The sequence below is a fragment of the Halyomorpha halys genome, unplaced genomic scaffold (genome assembly GCF_000696795.3).
Source record: "Halyomorpha halys isolate HHAL.00 unplaced genomic scaffold, Hhal_1.1 Scaffold587.1, whole genome shotgun sequence".
NCBI lineage: Eukaryota > Metazoa > Arthropoda > Insecta > Hemiptera > Pentatomidae > Halyomorpha > Halyomorpha halys.
Window position 1 is genome coordinate 213313 of NW_027109405.1, and position 21105 is coordinate 234417.

At 29.4% G+C, this 21105-nt stretch overlaps 3 non-coding genes across 3 annotated transcripts; 2 read left to right on the forward strand and 1 right to left on the reverse strand.

Moving 5' to 3' along the window:
* The first annotated feature begins 1031 nt into the window (after positions 1-1031).
* Positions 1032-1113, forward strand: TRNAS-AGA (transfer RNA serine (anticodon AGA)). Its single transcript has one exon. It is a non-coding gene; the product is annotated as a tRNA-Ser (tRNA).
* Positions 1114-1821: 708 nt separating this feature from the next.
* On the forward strand, positions 1822-1903 carry TRNAS-AGA (transfer RNA serine (anticodon AGA)). The gene has a single exon. It is a non-coding gene; the product is annotated as a tRNA-Ser (tRNA).
* Positions 1904-15635: 13732 nt separating this feature from the next.
* On the reverse strand, positions 15636-15717 carry TRNAS-AGA (transfer RNA serine (anticodon AGA)). Its single transcript has one exon. It is a non-coding gene; the product is annotated as a tRNA-Ser (tRNA).
* Between the last annotated feature and the right edge of the window lie 5388 nt (positions 15718-21105).

Below are 21105 nucleotides of genomic sequence, written 5' to 3' on the forward strand. Positions count from 1 at the left end.
ATATATACTATATATATAAATATATAGTAGTAAGTAAAAAGGAAAGAGTTTATTAGGGGATATAAACAGTGTGTTCGTAGTAACATTCATCTGGTGTATTTTTTTTCTATTATTTATTATTTATTTATTGAAATTTACAACTGTTTAAGAGAATACAATAAATATGATAACTTATCAATTAGAACCCATGATAATATCTTCAGATGGAAATACATTCTATATATTTAATATATAGTATATTTAATTCGTGCCAAAACTGCAAAAAATGAGATATTGACGTCTTTTAGGATACTTTTATTGGTGATGAGTAAGGAACATCAATGGATTGGATAAGAGAGAAATTTGATGGAGCCTCAAAGCTCCGCCCCGTACGGGCTAATAGATCTGATAATTAAATATTGTTTCTTATAAACCCAAATAAGCATTTTAAAAACTGCATATCTTATTATATTTCAAACTAAACGACCGAATTTTTATAAGTCATAAGCCACTAATATCAACCTGTGGAGGCTGAGTAAGTGCGCTAAAGCCGCAATCACTCTGCACGAGCGGAGCTTCTGGCCATTGTCAGAACTCCAATTGTCGATTTTATTTTACAAAAGGTAAGGATGGGTGGACCTGGATAAGGATTGAACCAATGGATTAAGATGATTAGAAAGGTTTAAATGGAATTTGGTTGGTATGAGGTCAAGGACAAAAGAGATATGAAGGTCATGGCGTAGTGTTCTGTTGGAAACGTAATAAGGTGTTTGACTATGGTTCTAAGGATTTTGGATTGGATACGTTTAATGTTCGAAGGTTTAGCTATTCCCAAAGTTCAAGTCCGTAGGTCCAGATAGGTCTGAGGATAGTATTACAAATTAGTAGTTTGTACGAAATTACGTTCAAAAATTTTAGATTTATTATTTTAAAAAATTTTAATAAGTTTACAAAAAAATCCGACAATTCAAGGGACCTGCTTTGTATAAAAATGTATTTGGGCATACCTGTTCGGTTCAGATGACATTTACATTATGGTACTACTTTTGTAAGCAGTCGTGGCCGAGTGGTTAAGGCGTCTGACTAGAAATCAGATTCCCTCTGGGAGCGTAGGTTCGAGTCCTACCGACTGCGAATCACTTTTTATATTAATTCTTTTGTTGGGAAAATCATGATAATTAATATATATATATATATATATATATATATAAAACATCACAATTCACTAAATATATGTAAGTCCACAATTATATAGATTTAACAAAATATTTTTATTTTACCGTACCGACCAACCTATGTTGAACAGCAGTGGGTCTATAACATCAGTAAAAGAAAAGCAACTGGTCTAAAATGATTTATTTTTACTCACTATATATTTATTTTTTAAATATTTTTATTGAAGAATAATAAAACCAGGTGCCATAATCAAGGGAAATAGGGATTAGCGTTTTAAGCATTCATTCATTTCATACATCCTGGCTAAACTAAAAAAAAAGAATTAACTAATTTATAATAAAAAAAAGAATAAATATTAATAAATAAATTACAAATATGATATCTATAATAATAAAAAATGTATTGTATCGATGTAGTAATAAATATTAATGACTTAATAACAATTATTTACATATAAAATTAAATTTAAGGAAAAATAAAATTATATACAAAGTTAGAGTTTGGCTATATTTTGTTTTTAATTGCTCTTGCACTAAATTACAAAAAAGAAAGCAAGAAAGGCTTTGTTCAAGGAATTTTTATCTGTTGCTTCCGTTTGAAAGTTTAAATAATCGGTATCTGTAGGTCTTTGCGAAAAGTTTAAATTAATAGTCGAAATATTTATCAGCAGTCGTGGCCGAGTGGTTAAGGCGTCTGACTAGAAATCAGATTCCCTCTGGGAGCGTAGGTTCGAGTCCTACCGACTGCGAATCATTTTTGTAAAACCCTTTTTTTGAACAACTACTGCAAGTGAAAACTATTGAATATACATTTTACACGATAGAAATAGGTAAATGTGGAAAAAGAAGTATCTGAATGACAGAAAAACTAATATTTGTTTATAGTTTTTGTCCTCCAATTTCATGATTTCCTCTTAATCAAATCCCTTAGGCTTCTTTTATTGATTATGACAAAAACTTCTATATATAATATATTGTTCCCTTTTGGTAGCGTAGGTTCGAGTCCTACCGACTGCGAATCATTTTTGTAAAATCCTTTTTTTGAACCAAACTGATTCCAGAGCCGTAACATACCATAAAATATTTCGTTTATCAACAACTACTGCAAGTCAAAAATATTGAATATACATTTTACACGATAGAAATAGGTAAATGTGGAAAAGAAGTATCTGAATGACAGAAAAACTAATATTTTTTTATAGTTTTTGTCCTCCAATTTCATGATTTCTTCTTAATCAAATCACTTAGGCTTCTTTTATTGATTATGACAAAAACTTCTATATATTTCTATATATAATATATTGTTCCCTTTTGGTAGCATAGGTTCGAGTATTGACTTTTTGAATTGTTATTCTAAAATATATTCCAACCATTCCTTACAATATCTTCCTCGAAAATATCAGATGTAGTAAACACATAAATGTATTTGTGTCGGTGGCTTACTTGACAGCAGAGTTTGTACTTTCCACTAACTTTAGGGAAAAAAAATTATTGAAAAGTTGTAATTTTCCTGAAAGAGAGAACTTTTAATTGTATAGCTCCTAAGCTTAATGATAAAAGAGATCAATTGTTAAAATATCTAAATTGCATATTGTTGTAGTGAATCTTTCAGTTTTTGTACACGACCTTTTTTCATAAGCTTATATCCGTAACAATGCCTGTTATATTTTAATTGTAAAGAGCTGATCTGGCTGAATGATAATCAATAATGCCAAGCAAAAATACCTCATAAAACCCGACCTACAATTTCTCGAGTTTAATGCAAAGGATACTTCCTACATTCAATTTTTTTATTTTGTCGTTAAATACTTTTTGATTTATCGTCTTCAAATGTCATTCATTATAGCACTTGATCTAAATTACTGCTCTTGTAATTACTTAATTAATTGAAGGAAAACATAATCGATCAAGCCATTGGAGTATCGTAAATCGTCATCCGCACATAATTTAAAATGTCAATCATGTAGTTATTCGTTAAATTAATTATAGCGAAGATGTCATTACGGAAGTATAAAATTCAAGATCGTTACGTTACGAGTATGTCCAGTCATTTCGCGACAGTTTCAAGCAAGCTACTTATGGAAAATTTATGATACTGTCAAAATATATCTTATTGTTTGCTCTGATGAGTATTATTGTCCTTCAGAATGATATTGATATCAAATTGAAAACTTGATCAAAAAAATTACAGTTAATAGTTTGTTTGAATATATTTTGTGTATTTATACATAATCTTCTCATTTTCTTGATACCAGTTATTTTATGTTTAAATAAAATAAATTGTATCCAATTTAAGTCTCAAAACACTCTTCATTTCTTTAAAAGCCCAACGTTTCAGCCAATTCGGCCATCCTCCAGGACAATCTTAAATAGAAATTTACACTACATCATCAATTTAAAAACTTTATTTTGTCACTCTTCACATTAATATTAAATCTTTTAATTACATTCAATTTACCACTATCATACTTTTTTGTCCTTGAGGATAGCCAAATTGGCTGAAACGCTCAACATTTAAAGAAATGAAGACTTGACTAAAATTGGATACTTACGATTTCTTTTATTTAAACAATATTTTGTGTCTGTTTAAGGTAAATAAATATTACATAATATATATGACAATACAATTATAATATACAATTATAATACATACGCATTTTTTTTTTATTCTCATACTTTTATAAGCAAAAGTTTTGAAAACGTATGGTAAGTAAGTCAAAATTCCTTACTTACTTTTTATATTGTGTACATGTAGAAAACCAATCCAAACAGTTTACACATTAAAAAAATGTCATAGAAGTATATTGGCCAGTATAGCTTCTTATTGCAGCTAAGTGGGTACATGATTTTCTATACTTCAAGGTTTAAGAAAAAAAAAATATTTCTTAGTAAATTTCATTTTTCGTTTGTGAATAAAATTTAAATAAAAATGGAGCCTCGATTGAAGCGTGTACGAACAATATTTTTTCGCATGGTGAAAAAAAAAGTATTGGATGGAATTTGGTTGAATACTAGATTGTAATACTAATTTACAATTTTCATATAAGTTTTTAGATGAATATTTGTTGTGATTGAAAAAGCTGATTAGTGATAATTATTGATGATATGAGAATGATATGCCTATTTAATGTAATTATTTAGTAATAATTTATGAAGTACAAATCCGATTAATACCTTATCTTAGAATTTTAACTGAGCTCAGCAATTGTTGCTCTTGCATTTAACCTTGTAGCTCTGAGGTGCAATTTTTTCCGAATATCGTTAGTTTTAATTTAATTATGATGTACGTAATATTCGAAGAAGACCATCCACCATTGGAGAGATTATCTCACTAATTAGACAAGACATCGCAAACATAGATTGGCAGTTGTAGCGATTCGCTACCTACCCTATTGTATCCAACCTCGCAGAGAACCATTGATTGTAATGACCAGAGCGGCTTAAACACGGCGCAGTGGCTTGTTCTATTCTAATCCCGGTCAAAGAACAATGATCCCAATAACTCCTCCCAACATTATTGGCCCAATAGAGACAATGGGGACAAAGCGACAATGAAATGATTGCGCCGTCCCCCGTGACGGAGTGCCGCACCTGCAAATGGAAGGTGCGCTTAAAGCAATGGTAATAAAACACATAACAGCCTCTTACTCCCTCCTTTGTGATAATATTTCAATTTTTTTTTTTAATCTGGAATACGTCAACAATTTTTTTTTATTTTCTGAAAGGTCTTCTACTCGCCTTATAAATCAACTGTATAAGTACCTCCGCAATACCCTAAACCACGTTATTAGTATTTAAAAAGACAACTGCAAAGTTTTATCGTCGCTATTACTGATACAGATGCCACTGAATTTCACACATAACGTTTTAATAAAACTCTCCTAACTGTGGAATATTATTGTTCTCTGAAGCAGATGTTCGTGATGCAGTGGTTTGTGGCGGGTGTAAAGCTGTTAGCATGTCATGTCTGCTTTGATTTTTATATCTTGTCATAAATGGTACAAAAAGTATTTTTAAGAAGATCTGTGTTACAAAAACGGTGTCCTCATAAAATAAATTACGAACGTCCATGGAAACCAATGGTTAAAGAGGTCAACATGACGACAAAATGTTTATTCGAAGTTGCTTACATAACAACAATAGTTTACGCTGACCCATCCACAATTCTTATTTGTTCTATGTAATTCATAATTACAACAATACTTCGGATGGTTAATAATTTTTTTCGAATAATTAATAGTTTTTTATGAGTTTATAGTTAGTTCTACTAGACACTAGAATCGATATAAGGAAATGGTCAGGTTAATTATGTTCAGTAGAGTAATAATATGGACTAACAGATTAAATTAATATAGAGATTAATAGATTAATATAGATTAATAGATTAACAGAGAGTAATAAATTCTATTTTTGTTTTTATTGTTACTCTACTGACCGACCGCAGCCCTGACCATATTTTCCTCACTGTTAATAAGGGAAATTTTATTTGCTTTACCTATATAACTTTTTATAGTTCCAAAATCTGAATTCATAATAATATTCTAAATATTTCTCAGAAATTATCAATTGATTACACTATTATCAGTTCATCAATTAAATAAAATGAAGTAAATATTGATATAAATGTATATTTAATTAATTATAATTTGTTGAATATATATAATCTTGAACCACATTGAGATAAAATATATATCAATATAAAAACAGTTTGGTTAAAAATATTTCTTTTATACAGAGATATTTTCAAACGAGATTGTAATTATTTTCACCAATTTTAAAAAAAGAGTGTAAAAAGCATATCAGTATTAGTAACAAGAAAAACGTAATAACAATTTGTAATAAAATGCCATTGAAAACGAATCCAATTGATTAATTTTTTTTTTCATAAATAAAATATTTAGCTATTAATCACGTTTTCTTCTTATTATTATTGTTACATTACGTGTATTGATAAAGTCATTACTACATTCTTCGATTGAGGACCAATCGAGATAACACTGTCATTGCCAAATTGGTGGACAGTTGTGCAAACACTTTATCAGTTTTCATTTAATAAATCACATCTCACAAAAAAAAAAAATAATAATAAATAAATAAAATAATATACTTTCTACTAATATTTTTCTTTTGCAATAATGAAAAAAAAATACATTCACAAAGCCCAGATATCCATAAAAATATGTTTTTAAACGACAAACAAAGTTTAAGTAGTCTAAACTCTAGTAATTAGCTCAGTCAATAGTAAACTTGAGGTCGTATTTCGCTGCTAATGTGGAGTTTATAAAATCCCTTGTTTGAAATCTCATTTATATTACGTAAAAATATTTTTCCGTTATTGGATTATACTAATCAACAAAACAAATACAATTTTAACTCTAAAATGGAGAAGTTTTCTAGTAGAAGTCAATATATCAACTTATTTAAAAATAAATAATGGAGCATGTATGTTAGTTAAATTTTTATTTTAAATTCTGTAACACCCATCTGAAAACGTAAAATTTAAATTGTAAAAGAACTGAATAAGTTTTAGATCTATAATTTTTATTTGTCAAAGATTTAATTTTTATAAGTTACCACGTTATGTTATAAGCTTTTGATAGAAATTCTTTAACTTGGAACTATGTATTTACAATAATTAATATCTATTGATTGTTTTTTTTAAAGTAGTTATTGCAGGTTATTATTTTTTTAATTTACTCTCTTATTCCTACTATCCTAAAATGTTTGCTTATTTATTTCATTTATTTATTGTTATATTATATTATTTAGTAATTATGCAATTTTATGTTTTTTCTTCGGGAATTAAGTAGCCTTCTTACTTTTTTATTTTAATAATTTTACAGTAAGAAACGAACACTGCCGACGTTTCGGACAATCTAGGGAGACAGTATAAATTATAAGTATAAAATTATTAAAATACAAATTTGAAATAAAACCTATTTAAAAAAAAAAATTTAATTTAAAAAAATTTAAAGATTATGGAAGGGAGGACGCATACTACACAGATATAATTAATAAAATTGGTTTCTGAAATAGCAATTAACAATATAACCAATAGTTCAGCTAAAAACTAACTTTGGTCTTGATAACACCATAATTTTACATGAAGATTACAATATGTTCAAAAAGAAAAATATTGGAGTCAATTTATATATCGGAGAACATGAATCATACTGTAAATTTTAAAACAGGTACAAGAAACTAACATTATGCAGAGATTTTAAGCAAAATAAATTAATGAAAAATATGAGTAAAATTTTATGTTACTATTTACGATTAATTTTAATATGGATTATAATAATAAAATAAATAATAAATAGACTAAAATGCAATTTGAAAACAATTAATTATCCTGACCTCAGTGTAAGATTAAAAATAGTTTGTTTATATGATAGTTGATATTGTTAAGTTGATCTAGAATTAAAAGGTTTAAACATTAATGAAATTGTGACAAAACAGGTAACTAAGCATAAGCTTAGGTAACTTTATTAATAATTAATATGATTCCCTATTAATTTATTGTTTCATAGGGTAATATGACTTGTAATTAATGACTGGGGCAGAATAGCCTGCAAAACGTTTTTAAATAATTAGATGTGAGGTGAAAATTTATATTTAAGGTATGTTAAATTATAAATAAAATTGTTATCATTAAAACTGTTACAAATGAATGTATAATAAGCTGTTAATTGTTACATTGTCCTTGATAATGGCCGAATTGGCCAAAACGTTAGAAAGAGTTTGACTTAACATGGCTAGCAATTTTCTAAAAAATAAATACCAATCTCAAAAAATTGAGAAGATTATATATAAATTATAACCAAAGATAAAAAGAAATAGAACATAAGTAAACTATAAAGAATACAAAACCAGCATATGGGATTATATAGGTTGCTATATAGTAAATAATGCAATAGTCAACTTTTTATTGTATTAAAATGGTAATTAACAACATAAAAAAGTGATATACGTAATGGTAGTTTTTAATTGTAAGTATGTTTTTACAGTTTTCTTTTTATAATTTAAATGGAAAAATTTCAAGTGGAAATTGACCAAACATGACCAGCATAAATAAAGGTTGATATTAATTTTACGAAAAATAGCCATAGTAAAACTAAAAATAATTTTAATAAAATAAAGAATTTTATTTAAGAAGACTATTACTGAATTACTGAAACAGAAACAAGCAAAAAATATTTTTTTATGTTATATAGATGGTATATTATTATTGCATTATTCTTGGGACAGTTGTTTTTGCATTAATTAACAATTTTATAAGAAGAGCGAGAAGTTCATATAAACAGAAGTTAATGACAAATAGATTTTTTTTTTGTTTTTTTAACCGAGTAAACCATAAAACATGCGAAAAAAGTTAAATATAATTTTATATATATAAAAATATAAATTTATCTGAATACATATAATCTCAAATATGTAGGGAAAGTTAAAAAGTTATTCTCATAATTTTTGTTCAGTACTTAATTAATAATTTAGGAGGTATATTATTTTGAACATGAATACATTGGTAATGGCAATTCTTCCATTTATGAACATATTACGTTTATAAATATAGAAAGAATTGAGTAAAGAACACGTCCAAATAAACGTAGACAAACTAAACAACATAAAATACAAGACCAAACGGCACTCGACAAGAATAATTAGTAAGGATCGTTGACTAGACTAAGACTAATATGGCACACCCTTTTAACGGTAGGAGTGCCTTATTACCCTCCAGCCATCTGGTTTGTACCAAGGATGTCACACAGTTCTTACAGCATGAGTAATATCAATAAAGGATGTGGTTGCCTTGTTAGTCGCAGTACACGGGTAGGAAGCAATTGACTAAATTATCAACAATGGAATTACCGTTCAAATATAATTAAAATGTATTATATGTGTAATAAATAGAATCATGAATTGGTAATATTGCATATTTGATTTTTGAACTATACCACATATAGTACAGCTAAGGTTAAGAATTACTAATGTATAAAAAAAAAAGTTGAAAATATTTAAAATAATTACGTAGGTACTTATTATAACAGCTTATCATGTCGTATAAAATTGGCTAAGGTTCAGTTGGAATGGAAATAACTTTGTTTTATTTTTACATACCACTACCCTTCACTACTCCGTCAAAATAATAAACTAAAATCTTAAACTAGTCACCTAATATCTTTAAGGTTGAAGATTAGTCTCGGTAAAATAACTTTTACTTTTGTTATTATTGCATAAAATATTGCAATGGATTAATTAAGTTGTTAATTTATCCAAGTAAAAAAAACACATCCCTGATGTATGAAATGAACATTGCAATATCAAATAATTAAAAACTCTATGGGAACTTACGAAACTGAGCAGTTTAATTTTAATTTTAGAACGACCTATAAAAACGCAAGGAATTTGATTTAGGTTAGCCATTCGAAAAAAAAGAATTTATTTTTGACATCAGTAGTAGTATGTCGTATTATGTCGGGGCCGGGTGGCGTCAGACCCACGGGGAGATTCCAGGGTTGAAAATAGCCTGGAAGGCGGTACTGGAGCCTCCAGGGGTTTGGGTAGGTGCCAGCCCCGCCAACCTGTCGCTTCCCCATTCCTCTCTCACGTAATATATGTATATATTTATAAGTATGAATACGCTGAACGCTTTAATTAGAAATATTGACAATTACTTTGAATATAAGTTTATATTTTATGTTGTTTTTTGTTCTAGCTTGTTATATTTTAGTTAGTATTTTTTTCTTTTATACACTAACGTTTTTTTAATTCTTCCTTTTTTTAATTATTGTTTTTGTTTGCATGTCTTCTCTTGTATATACATATAGCTGGTTATTTTACTTACATGGCCAACCTCTGTGTCTATCTCTTGGCTATAACAAAGGTAAATAAATAAATAAAAATATTTTATATAGATTCTTGATTAATTATTTGGTGAAATCGACCAACTAATATCGACACTTTATTAATCCTAAAGACAGTGGTATATTTATTTATTAGTAACCGACATTGAAATAAAACGTATCTTAAAATTTTTTTTATTGATAACCAGCAATTTTGTCTGTTTTTTCGTCTTTAAATTTGATAAAAAATATAAATATTATATATTATAGTATTTTATTATGTTTTTATGTAGTTCAATTACTTAATTTTCTTAATACTTAATTTCGTTTATTTCAGTGAATCATTTTGTACTGTGTCTTTTTAAACGCTTTTAATTGAATGATGTTTTAATATGCAATAGTTCTCAAATTGAAGATTGTTATATTTCCAGCAAACAGTAATTTAAATAAGATACATGACATATCTGTCAAAAGATATAATGAAGCTTATATACTAATTATATAATAATGATATAAATTATATTTTATATTTAATTGTACTTTTTTGCGATATTTCTCATATTGTAAATTAATGTTTTCGCGAAGCTCAAAAGTGTATTAAAAGTAAAGTGGGATTAGTAATTTTTTTTTAAAAACATATTATGATTATTCGTTAGTCTATCCAAAATTGAGAAATGAGATAGCTAAAATATATAAACAATTGAGTTAACTTTATAATGAATTATTATTATTATTTTTATTCTCTGCATTTCATGTTAATTTAAATGTTTCTTATTCGTAGAGTCCTAAAATGTAAACGTTTCTTATATTATTATTAGTTTAAAAATACCTATTGATAAATTTATTTATTAAATGTCACCTCTTATTTTTACATAATTTATATCCAGTATTCTAATTTTTTTAGTTATAATTGGCGAATGTTACGAACGGAATAATCAAGTCAAAAATTGAATTCCATGTCTTTATTTCTATTTTAGACTAGACAACTCAACATTATCTCTTGAAACTTAGAATATTTAAAGTTTAGAAAAATTAAACAAGGTACTAGGAGGAGGGAATTTAATTTTTTTTTTGTATAATATCGCAAAACATGTTCATCCAATCATGGTTTCAATAAATATTTTTTTGGTTTTCCTTGGATACTGTGAGCTATTAAAGTATTCAATAGTTTTCGAAGTAAGCTGCTAAAACCAGTGTGTGCTACCTTACAAGTATTTTCAACCGCCTTATCCTCGCAGGCAGGTGTGGTCCTCATATTATTTATGATAATATACTTCATACAATGGAGTCTATTAAATAAAATTATCTTTAGCGAACTCGTCGATAGATGGGACGCTACAGCCCCCTCCTTGTCCTGAGTACCTCTGCCCCGAGACAGGCGTGGGTAAATAGTGTGACATATGTTGCGAGGGCCGGAGGTCGTGTCACCTGTGACTGATGTGACTGGCCCCAGTGACCAATAATTGTCACGACTTGATCAGTTATTGGCCAACGTACTCCGACCTTCCTCTCCTACCTAATAATGACTTGGTCTCGATTTACAACCAGCTGAAGATAAATCATTTTTAGTTGAGCGTTATTTCTGAGCCGGTCCCCTTCCAGATAGTAAATTCTACGTGTCGGGGTTATTGTTCAGCCAATGCTTGCCGTCAGGTATTTTGGGCTGTTATTAATTTTAAGGTATGAGGGATGGCAATAAATCAAAACCTGTCACGAAATACTCATGAATTGAGTTGTTTTATTTATTCAACTATTACAGACCTTTTTTTTTTTTTATACTCAGTGCCCCTATTATAAGTAAATGTAGTAACTTATTTTGCACACCAAAGATAGTGTGGCGTATCTCAAAATTTTGGTATCTTAATTTTTGTTCTATTTCAATGTCATTTTATACTCGTCTCATGAAGTTAAAATACCTAACCTTAATATGACGCCACTAGTTAGATAGACAAAATGTTCATTGATGTTTTTCGAAATATAGCCATAAATCAAAGTTTTCAAATTTTGCAGATACGCCATTTTGGCTTTGTACTGGTGGTATTTATATTACTGTTAATGTTTATAAAAATATTTGGACGTTTATTAAGTATTGAATAATGAAATAATAAATAAAGAAAACTAGTAAAAATCAATCTGAATAAATGTGAAACCTTGGAAAGCTAGAGTTTAATACAAACTTGTTAAGCTTTTTCAACAAAAATCATTTGACAAAATTTCAGTTGACGTTGCCAGCAGGTAAGTAGCAGTAACTTACAACTTGGAGAATCCAACTTCATCTCTAAGATTGATCTCAACTCTGTATTTGATTATTTTATTTTTTATAAAATTATTTTCCCATCATTTTATTAGTCAGTCATTTATTTTATCATTTTTATAGATATTAGGTGATTTATTTGTTTGTTTTTTCTTTTATTCTTCAATTACATAATTTTAATTATTATTTTGATTTTTTTTTTCAAAATATATTTTTATTATTTCAAATTCTTCAATAATTATAACACAGTAAATAGTCAGGGATTTCTTCTTCACGAATGACCATTTTAGGCTCACCAGGCCGATCTAGTAACAAAGAGATATTAATATATTTGGCTTCTTACTAAAAATAAAATTAAGATGATAGCTCAAAATATTAATACCAACGAATTATATGAGCAAAGTTTTTATTAATTATGTTTATAAATATGCTCTACTTAGTAAAAATCTTTGTTTATTATCATTTTTAATATATATATATATATAACTTAATTAAGATAAATATTAAAATACGAAACAATGGATAAGTGCTGCAAAAAGAAACATAAGAGAAGTGGTTGTGTCAAGGATGAGAATTGGCCACACCAATCTAATGTACGATTTCATAAAAATGGAAAATTAAAAATAATTAATATCTATGATCACACATAGTCTAACTCGAATTCCAGCATGTATAAGTGGATGCATAATTTAATATAATAATTTACTCACTACATCAATTCTAATTGTACTTTGTAAAATGTAAATTGTAATTATAATTTTAAATTTCTAATTGTAATTGTAAATTTGTAACTTTCTCACTCTGTAATTGTAACTTTGTGAACATGTCAATTGTAATCTACTAACTTCGTGAATCCAGTGGAAATGGCCCTAGTGGTCGAAATACTTAAATAAATAAACAAAAAAAAAATTGGGAATCTGTCAGTTCCCATAACTATCTAACATATAATAGAGGAATGCGCATTACTGCATTTGTAATTGCACTACTGCTCTTGAAAATACATAATATTATATAATACCATACTGTAGAGAGGTAGCATTAAACGACTCAAGAGAATCAGCTGATAAGAAATTAATAAAAGGAAATCAATTATATGAAAAACTGTAAGAATTATAATTAAATCACGGACTCAAAAAAAAATCCATCATACCTGATATAAAGAAATAGAACGTATAAAAAATATGATACTTATTAATAAAAAAGATATATCATAAATGTGGTAAGCTCGAAAATATTATTGTAAATAAAATAGTTTATACATAACTGTATCTATGTATAAATATCAACTAAATGTAAATATTTTAGTACAATATATATACGGAAGAAAATAATAATTGTTAAATACTTTTTTATATAGGAAATGGATATTACTTATTGTCAACAGTCATAAACCACTTTACACTATCAATTTATAGTATTAATAAATAAATTAAAACAATAAAAAAAAAATTAAAACTACAACTAAAAGGAAATCTAGAAATGGTAATTATAACTTTGTTAGATTTTCTATTATTGTTGAAGTCTAGAAGATTAACTGTAGCATTTTTTTTTCGCTGGAATGCCTCAATTATTAAAAAAACCCATGCCATCTTCCAACATCGTAGATTCTTTTGTTTATCTACCCCCCCTGTAGATAATCCTAACCAATAGGAGGATCAGATGCCATTACGATTCAAAGCCTTCGGACAGCTCAGGCCCGGGGATAAAGGCGAGACCCTTAGATCACAATCGCAACCTTAACATGCAAAAGGGGTCGTCAAAAGTGTAACACCTAGGCGTTACCATAAAAAGTTGGACAGTTTGCATAAGGGCCGGGCTCTGATAGGGCTAAGCTTGGCCGGGGATTCGGATGCAAATCGAAGGAGGACTAGCAAGCGATAAGGTTTGCATCGGGATTAGTTAGCGAGTTTGCATAATTTTTTGATCGGCTAGCCGAGAGCGAAGCTAAATACTGATGTAGGGCCGTTAGCACTCTCTTGATCGCTCTCGAGAGATATCTTCAGTCTAAAGATTAAGCTTGAAGTAGTTACTGACTATGGCCGATTTATCACAACCCTTTCTATATTTTTCATCTAAGGCAGTTTGTATATCTTTATCTATATATTTATAATAAAAAAACTTCCTAAATTCATAATTTTTCTTGAATTATCCTTGATGTTACATGAATCTAGATGAGGAGAAGAAGAAGTTAGAAGAAGATATAATTCCTACTGAAAACACCTTATCGTTATGGTGCGTTATTATTTTATTGCCCAATTTTGATATTTTTGTAGGCCATGCAGGTGCATGCACGTAAAATGAGCAGGGAAACCATTTCACTTTTTTGTAAAAAATCCAGGTCGATTTACTCTATCTACCACACCTAATAAAAAAAAAATCAAGGATAACTTTAACCAACATTCTAATAAATTGCCGACACAAAATCGTGCAATTAATTTCACTTTTCATTACCAATGCTCTACCCCTCATACCTGGTAGATAGAGGTGGCTCGGGGATTATGAGGTCGAAATTGTAAATACTGAATATAATTTATTTTACTTTATTTAATTTTGTTAAATTATTTTATTTATTTTTCTGTTTATATATCATTTGGAGATTTTGCTTCATTTTAATTTTTTTTTCTAATTTTGGTATAAATGTGTTCAATTACCACTATTGCTCATTGCCCTAGTTTGTGGCAGAATAATAATTATTAATAAGTAATAATTATCAATAAAGTGATTATCTAACTAAAAAAAAACATTTGCACTTCTAAAAAATGTATCACTAACTAGAGAAAGAAAAATATTATGAAATAATTTATTATTTGAATTACTTATTTATCATATCAGTAAATAATAAACATTAAAATTTCTCCTAAATATTACTCATATTCCGATCTTTTTTGATGATTAAATTATCTAGAAAGAAGCACATGAGCACCTAGAATGATCTAGGATATTTAGTTCCGCAAAAAAAAAAAAAAAAAAATATATATATATATTAGAAATTACACCCAGAAGTATACTTGCAAGTTGTTTGTTTTGTAATTATCAAGCAATTTTACTAATGCCGCGATTTCTTAATGTTCGATATAAAATAAAAGAGCTCTTCAATTATCAAAATGAAAACAGAAGCACAAAAAGTGAAAAGAAAAAAAAGGGTTATTGAAATTTCAAAATAAAACTATTTGTAACATTTGAAAGTTTTACTAGTTTACTTACAAATACATAATATCATTTTCTTCCCTTTTCGAGAATTTTTCGACATGACTTTATCATCGAATAAATCGAATATTGACGGATCGAAAAAAAAATTACTATATTCATAACATCTCGTTTAGGAAGATGGATAAAATATAACAATACAAATATAATGAGATCCAGATGATGAAAAAAATTATTCGCAGTCGGTAGGACTCGAACCTACGCTCCCAGAGGGAATCTGATTTCTAGTCAGACGCCTTAACAACTCGGCCACGACTGCTTCATAACTTGTTAACCTTTCATTTAAATTTTATTTGACCAGGTATTTGTAATGCCAAGGATGTTTATGTATTAACATATATATATCCTCAATTTCGTATAATTCTTGCCAGATATAAATAGAAAAACAAGTTAAATGAATAAATAAAAAAAATAAAAAATGAAAAATCTATTCAACGAAGATATGGAGTAAAAACAAAAAAAAAATGGAGTATCTTTTTTCAGTGGTTACATTTTTTCTGTTAGCTTTGAGGAGTGTGATCGAGAGTAGTAGATTCAGTAAAAAAAAATTTAATTCTAGTCAAATTTGCTTTCAATTGTGTTTTCAATACTTGTTCTTAACTAATTGAAGTATTTTCTATCATCAATAATTCTTATGTTATTTTAATTACTTATATGGAATATATCAATACCAAGAGATATTGAAAAAAAACAACAATAAAATCGCCAAAACAGAAAAAACAAAAAACAAGTTAAGATCTTCATAGCCGGAGTAGCATAGAAATTTATATTGTATTTATTACTTACGTTATTAAACGTATTTTAGGCAAAATTCCATGGAAGTGCATTTACTTTTTTTGTTTTTATAATCATTCGATACTACACACCTCTTGAAACTTTCCAAAAGCTCGTTTGTAAGATAATTAAATCGTCTACAAAACTAAACTAAAAGAATATAAAATATCAGGCCAATATTAGCATAAAAAATCTTTATATGCTAGGAATGAAAGATAGACGTACGGGAGGACAATCCTAATAATTTAAAATTCAATCACATTGATATATGTGGATGGAAATTTCAATTATACTTGACTTTATGTATCACATACCGTCCGTCATTCACAATGGCAGTTTTATTTTCTGATTGTTTGTATAAATCTTTATTATTAAGTAAATATATAATTTCTTTTTTGTTAAATGATAGCGCAATATTATGTACCAATCTTAACGAGAAAGAAAAACTTTATTAAAAAAAAACAAAGATGTACCTGTTTCAAGACTGAACCCTGAGCCCAACTTATTTGGGTTGCACCGCATACTTATTCAGATCTAATCAGAAATTTTTTGTTTATCTTACAATATATTTATGCCTATATATTGTAAGATTAAAAAATATATTATGTATAATAACAATATATAATAATAGTATATGACCTTTTCTTTTTTTGTTTCATCGCTTTGTTTCTTTTATCTTTTTCATTAATTTTTTTTTTCTTTCTATACTTTATTAATTTTTTTTGATAATCCCTATTTTTTTCTCTTTCTTCTATTTCTATCTTTTTTTTTTTTATATATATATTTTCTCTATTAACCCAATGTGACTTTCCTCTTTTCCCCCCTTCTTATTCTCCTCTTAAACATAAATAAAACACACCTAAAATACAAAATACAACTAATATTAATTTTTAATAGATAGAATATAAACGCCTAGTATAAATGTCATACAATTGATAAAAGTAGTGATAGATAGATATAAAAAAATAATTATCTCTTTTCTTCTGTTTCATATATATTTTTGTGTATGGCCTTTTCGCTTCCGGACTATTGAAGAATTATGTCCCAAGAAATTTCGAATTTTAGTGTCACATTTTCTTTTATGATTGTGATTTGTAGGCACAACTGCAAGTAAAATACGATTGCAACACTTAGCTCCATGTTTTTTCCTCTCTCTCCCTTTTTACAAAAAAACGATATAACTCTTTCCCAGTCATCCCCACTCTTCCACTTCTACCCTGGCAAGAATTTTCATTCAACGAAGAGCCATATACTTGTCGCCAACGGCACCCTTTTAAAAAGATTTCCAAAGTAAAATGTGTTTAATAAGAGCCTGAGAGAGGGACTTTAAGGCTTCACGGGACACAAAGTCTAATAGGCCCGGGACAATATGCCCTCGAGGCAATACCCAAATAGCGGCCGTATATCCCGCGGCCCTCTTCTCATATCGCTCGTTTTAAATCCTCCCGGGTCGGATTGAGTGGTTGGGGTCGGTTTATGTATTTCGTCCCTCTGACAGTTTTTTTTTTTTTTTTTTTAAACCTTTGCTAACCCTCTACTTCCGCGAATTAAAAGGGGAATCGGCAACCTTTTTCCGCCCCATATCAGAAATTGAAAAGGATAATATGTTTTATGGTCGTCTGCCGGCAGGATTAAGGATCGGTCTTCGGCTAAGAGGATTCCCTCGGCAAATACAATAACTCCGACTGAGTCCTGAGCAAACAAAAAAGGATAATATCTCTTTCCCGAGCCGTCTCTGCTGACCACAACTGTCTTTTCCTCTTGTAGTTCTATAATTTTCTATATTGGGATGTGAAGAAGAGCGGTTAAGGAAAACGATGATGAACGTAAAATATTTATCATAATTAACCATGAGAAGCCTATATAGTGAGTAAAAATATATGTCATTGTTTACTTTATGAGAATTAATATAACAATTCTTCTACACATCTTGAAGTATTGCTAAAAATGTCAGCATTGTAAAAACAATTATGCCAATTAGCCATAACTTCAGAAATTACCGAATTTTCCCTTCACAGCTACAACAGTTTTGGCTTAAATTGGAATATATCAACAAATTTGAAGGACGACAAGAAAAGTTTAGAATTAGTATTTCAATTTTAAAGTCAAAATTTACTATATATGACATCGAATAGACTTCGATATATTCTTCACTCCTTAATATCGAAAATTAATAAATCCTCAAAAATAATTTAAATCGCATACAATATTACACATTATTTATTTATTTACTCAGAAAACTAGTTTATAAACAGGTGAATTCCCTACATGTTCAGTAAATGAAGAATTATTATAGTCAAATATATACGTAGAACTTAGATATTTTTTCAGAAAATTATATTTCACGGTTCCTCACAATTAATAAATATTGTGTTTTAATAGTTCAAACGATCACTAGAACTTGATAAATCAATGAAATTATCGATTTACAGAAAGAATATTTCTGAGTTGACGTCTTCATATATATTACAAACTGATATATCTTCATTAGATGTACAAAACGATGTTGAGAAAATCATTTTGTATATGTAACATATTGACTGTTGAACATTTGTTTTTGCATATCGACCCCGGACCCCTACCCGATTAGGATTAACAGATAGGTTCCTTTGTGCTAAGCTCCATAAACATTCGACACCACACGCATATGCAGTAGTTTACGACCTCGAGCTGGGAACCATTGGGGCTAAAAAAGACGTCAGTTCCGCCTGATCTAGCAAATGGAATGCCTGTACGGATGAATAGCTTCCATGGGGATAGCCGAGAAGTATTAGAGTCGATTCGTGCCGCAGAGATAAGAAGTTGCAGATGCCAAGCATATGCTCATTTGAATACTCCCCTAGATTGGGGGTGTCGATCTGTCCTAACTGGTTCTCAACGTTTTCGGCGCTACAATTAACATCCTCCTTGACTCCCATTGTCGCCCGCTTGACCGTGTAATGAGCGGGGTATCTTCGGCAGAGGACAAATGTCCGTGATCACGAGCGATTAAACAGATTAGTAGCTATGAATGGATGAGCTGGTTAAGCAGGATCCGGCAGTCGCGGTTACCTTTCGTTTGTCTGTTTCTTTTTTTTTTTTGTTATAGGAATGGCTCAATGGAGTTCGTGGGATTTTTTGCCAGTGACAATTGTAACAGCTGTCAGTTGGTTACCGCTTCATGAGATAGTAGGGTTTTATTGTTGCTCTTTGTGGTTTCCTTTTGTATCAGCATTTGAATAATATGTCGGGTATATAAATTGCAGTTAATAAAATCAAGTAAAAAAAACATAAAAAACATAAAGCCAGGATACAAAAAAACTACAATACTAGAATGTCAACACCCTTCAACTCACATAATTAGATGGATGTAAATATTCCAATACTCAATAACAGTCCGTGAAATGTATAGTTTTGTTTATGGTCACAATTATACACAAACTTTTACTTATCAACTTAGTGCACTGTATTTTAGTAAGAATTTTAAATAGATAATAAAAAAAGAATATTATTAAATATAATAATATTAGAACAATTAATAAGTGTTGTGATAAGTAAAACAAAAAACACTATATTTAGTAACAAAAAAAACAAACCCATATGCAGATAAAAGCTGACCGAGTATTCAAAAATCGAAAGCCGAATTCAGGTTACAGAAACGAAATTCCTGAGAAAATCTTTCGGTAAAACTAGATTCAACTGATTGAGAAAAAAAAGAATAATAGGAGATAAAAAACTAATTAACCTAGTTCTGGCATGAGCAGAGAATGCCGATCAATAGATTCCTAAAACTTACGTGGAAAGCAAAAACTGAAGGAAAACAACCACCCGGAACGACCGAGGAATAAGTGAGAGGACCTCATATTGGATCTGGTAAGGAACAGAAGTGTCAGCCTAACCGAAGTCAAGAAGCCAAAAATAGAAAAGGTTTATGTAATGGATCAAGGCTGCCCTGACTCTGTAAGGTTGGTACTCTCTTGGTTAAAGTAGAAGAGGTAGGTCTAAAAGGGAATATTACTGATATGTTGAGAAAGAATCCCCTGGAAGACATTTTAAAATTTATAGATCAAAAACAATCAGATCATATTTCATGCATCATATTACTTGAAATTGAAAAATGAACATCTGTACAGCAACAACCCATGGATAGTTCAGGGATTCAGTAATTTAGAATGTGCTTTTTCTCAATAAACGGTTGTATAAGGAGGTGATTTGCTCATGATCAAGCTCAACCACCAGATTTTCCCCCAATCTGAGTACCCTACTCCAGAGGGCTCACAGATCCTCATGGTTGACCTCCAGCTTCTGTACATAATCAATAATTATATCTCACAGCTGGATTTGAACCTAGTTCCTTGAAATTAGTAGCACAGTATCTTTCCCTTTATGCCTCCCCGTTCGACACTACCTTACATATTATTGTTTATAAATATCGATTATTTAATTTTATCAATTATCAACATATTTGCATTTAAATATCTTTCCAACTGTAACTCTAATTTATTCTTTATAGGGTATTTTTAGAAAAATTGGAAAATAACAGTGCTGATCATAGTTTTAAGGTCTCATGCTTGCATGGCTCCCCTTTCATTGTCCTACTAACCAATTTTCCTTTTCATTAGTGACGAATGTCATCTCCTAAATGGACGAGATGGTGCCTTGTACTCCAAACGGCGACCGCCCACCTCCCTCACATCCTGGCACGCGCTGATCCCACAGACGTCCCGCCGAGCGCTGTTCAAAGAGGAACAACTGCAGCAATCCTGTAGAGAGAAGACGTTCGCACAGCTATCATTGCTGATCCAACCAGTACATAGAACGCCCTCACTAAATTAGGCCTCTACTTATGTAACAGGCTCTGCCCCGTCCCGTATCCAGTATCAGAGCATATCCA